The sequence below is a fragment of the Vigna unguiculata genome, chromosome 7, assembly GCF_037176805.1.
Source record: "Vigna unguiculata cultivar grain cowpea cultivar isolate G323 ecotype 2 chromosome 7, ASM3717680v1, whole genome shotgun sequence".
NCBI lineage: Eukaryota > Viridiplantae > Streptophyta > Magnoliopsida > Fabales > Fabaceae > Vigna > Vigna unguiculata.
Genome location: NC_140798.1, coordinates 34,235,173 through 34,238,949, shown reverse-complemented (window position 1 = coordinate 34,238,949; position 3,777 = coordinate 34,235,173). Strand labels below are relative to the sequence as shown.

The 3,777-nt window shown below is 28.2% G+C and overlaps 1 long non-coding RNA gene across 2 annotated transcripts; it reads right to left on the bottom strand.

The window, feature by feature from the left end:
- Nucleotides 1–1,627: 1,627 nt before the first annotated feature.
- On the bottom strand, nucleotides 1,628–3,423 carry LOC114190772 (uncharacterized). 2 transcript variants are annotated; one of them, XR_003605847.2, is made up of 4 exons: nucleotides 3,027–3,423; nucleotides 2,834–2,889; nucleotides 2,337–2,478; nucleotides 1,628–2,007 (listed from the first exon to the last, which is right to left on the bottom strand). It is a non-coding gene; the product is annotated as an uncharacterized LOC114190772 (long non-coding RNA). The 2 variants fall into 2 exon arrangements; XR_003605848.2 differs by having other exon boundaries at nucleotides 1,785–2,478; nucleotides 3,027–3,420.
- Between the last annotated feature and the right edge of the window lie 354 nt (nucleotides 3,424–3,777).

The window sequence follows — 3,777 nt, the reverse complement described above, 5'->3', positions numbered from 1 at the left end:
TGAAGTCAGCTAGTTTTTCTTTTTTCTCCAACGAACAATGGTTAATAGAGTAACTCATTATTATCCCTGTAAACTTAAGATGACTGATTATATAAATAATTAAAATAACTAAATAAATACATTTTAGAATAAACCATATTATAATTAAATTTTATAATAAACAATTTTTTAAGAAGTAAACTATGCTTTAAATATGTAATAAATACGTATTGAGGTATACGATTATAGTTATTTTAATCGGCCTTGGACCTAATACTATAAGTTTTTTTATTTTATTTTTATTATGATTTAACATTATAACTAAAATAGGAAAGAAAACTTTTTAAATGTTCACAAATTTTAGTGACCAATAATTATTAATAATACAGTGACTAGTTTATATACCAATTTATAAAACTAAAAATTTGTTGTTATTAAAATAATCATTATTATGGATACAAAATTATAATCAATCTTTAAAATTAAGTACCATGATTTTAACTACCAAAAAAATTAGTTACTAAAAATTATAAATTAGTCTCTAATTAATTAATGACCAATTAGAATTTTTTATTTATAATAGTATCTATTTTAGTAACCAATAATTTTTTATTTTATAAATTAATATTTAAATTGGTCACTATAATGATTAACTATTTTTTGTTTCTAAAATTGGTATCGAAGATTTACTTATATTGTAATGGTCCGTATATTTTATCAAGTGACATTTGTCGTCGTTATATTTCACATAAGTCACATATTTAATTAATTTATCAATTAATTCTAACACTGGTTACATAAACAAATATGATGGTACACATTTGTTTACTCTTGACATTAAAAATCCTAAAATAGGATTTTCTTTCAAAAGATGAGAAGAGAGATTATAATATGAGAGAAAAGGTAGAAGATGTTTAAAGTAAAAAGTTTTAACGTTTTTATAAAATAAAATTCTGTTTATAATTTTGACTTTTTAATAATAAAATATATGAATATCATTTATAATTATTTTTTACTCTTAACCTATTTTCTATGACTTACTATTGAAAAGAAAAAGCAATTGATAAAATTGAACCAATATAAGCTAAAAAAATTGTTGAAATTTAAATTTAGAAAATAAAAATGTAAATGAAATTAAGAATCAAAATTACTGTAACCAATTTGGTACGGATTTTATTTTCTTTAATAAAATAAGTAAGAATATGATGTTATAATGATCATAATCAAATTAATTAATTTCATATAAATAATGACTATGATTACTTCTCTTTTTTGTTCTCTTGTAATTTAACATTATGGCAAATACTTTTATTAATTTATATGAAAGGATAAATTTCTCTAATCGATATAATAAAGTCTTGGCCCACCTCACCGGTGAGAGGGATAGGGAAATAATGAAAGCAAGATTTTTCCTTCACATGGAAGAAATTCAAGTCAGCCAACAAGACCAAAGAAACTATTTTATTTTACTTTATTTATTTTTCTTTGTAAAATCATCATTTATTCCCACAATTTTGGTCCACACACACATGTATATATAAAAGGTATGATCAGTGATATTTGAGCAAATTTTCCAATAACATATATAAAAAAGGTAAGAAAAGATGATAATTAAACTTCTTATTTAACTTTAATATAATTCAGTACCTTAATAATTCATAAATGATTTCAACTAAATAAATTTAATATAGTCAACATTTTAACTTAGAAAAATTGAACAACAGAGGAAAACCTCTTGTGAATTAATCTAAAAAGCACGATATATGCAACTTCTCCCCCAAAAGCTTTGATTTCAGCAATGGAAGTGTTTAGCAATGAATTAACTTAATTAACTTCCATATCATGTATGCACATGTTCAATATCCATATAGATAGCGTGCATTTTGTGTAAGAATCTATCAAGTCAGGAAATTTAAAAGTGTTATGTCATAGATTTACATATACATACGGATCTTCCCAGAGATATGTTCGTTCTGCCTTTTCAATTGATACACCGTATCTGTCAATTGCTGTTCACTTTACAATTTTCTAATTTTGAAAAAAGAAAAATAACACTGAGGTGAGAGAAAATAGACGTGATTCACACATTTATTTAGTAAAAAATTATAATTTGATTTCATCTTTTACTCTACACGTGATTTACCGTACATTATTGATTCTAACAAAAATAATAATACATTAATTGATACACACTAAATTATGTCAAAAAAATAAAAAATGAGAGTAACTAAATAAAATAGAAGTCATAATATAATATAATCGTCATTATTTAGTTTTACCCAGTAGGTTTTAGATGACTTTCATCAAATACTTTTGCAGAGAAAAATATGAAGTGAAATTATATATAAGATACTAACCCTCTGAATGAAGTCTTAGTTGGCCAACAAGTTGATTCCATTTATATATCGGTAAGAACTAGATCACAAGGTTGACTTTTGTTGATCTGTTAATAGAAAACACATGCAGTTTTCATCCCATTCCGCAGCATAATGATTTTCACTATATCATCAACCAGAGAGAAAATCAACGCAACGAATTCACTTAGCACCTTGATTGTGTAAGCACAATCCATGATTATGAAACAAGGATCTGAATTCATTGATGGAGTGAAAGTGAAATAGATTTACTTTGAGAGGAGAAAAGCAATTAATCCAATTAATGTCTAATTGTGCACATCTATATTCAGTGGTTGTAGATCTGGAAGTTGGGAACTCCTAATCATAACCAGTCGAATATGTATATACAATTTAGAAGTACCGATGAGTATATATAAGATCAGTAAACAAATGAAAAACCAACGCATAATTGCATATGCAAGTGAGAAATGAACAACTAAAATCATAGGAAGACGCACCGAATAACGCCTTACTGTCACTTGAACACATGCCACCATCCTCTCTTGTTTCTTTTCTGCAAGAACGAAGCCGATTCGAATACAATCTTCAGATTTAGCCAACACACAAGAACAGGAATTGAGCCATCCAGAAAAAGTAGAAGACAGAAAAAGCAACAATGAATATATAATCGTATGCATAAATTGAAGAAACCTTTTCTAGGGTTGTATGAAGATACGAAGAGGAGGATGAGAAAGCGAATTAGGGTTTGTATATGCTTCCGTTCAACAGGTGAAGCAGCCACATGATCTGTTCTTACCGTTAAAGAAGGTAAACTCAGATCATGCTGGCAGCTTCAACTGCTGCAGGTGCACGATAAGAGGGTGTAAAAATATATAATCCATGGCGGCCTCCATAGAGTCTTGATATGTATAGTTATTGTGAGGCTATATATGCATGTATATGTGTGTATATATATACACAGATCTTGTGTCGTTGTTCGTGGTTTCTCCAAGGTTGAGGATTGCGTAGAGATAAGAGCGATGGGAAGATGGCAAACGTATAGCTAGCAAAAGCATAATAAAAGTATGTGGTTCCTTTTTAATTTTTTGTCTCCCTCTTTTGTACGTTTTTTATTAGGCTACATTTTGGACCATCTCCGGTTCTAAGTAGCTAGTTTTGCTGTTTCCACTGTCATCTTTTTTGTCTCATATGACAAAGATAGATCACTGTCTTTCTTTCTTTTTTCTTAATTTGTATTTTTGTGTTATTTCGGGGCCTGGGATTTATTTAACGTGTTACAGCAGCATATATTTTTGAAATTTTGATGGAGTTCCTTTTGAGAAAAACATGGAATTGTTCCAAATTGATGGTCTGGGGAGTTGAAAAGTTGGGATGAAAGGGATGTAGGGGTTGAAGAGAAGAGTGTCCATTAATCACGGGGTGTTGGCGATTTTGGTAAGAT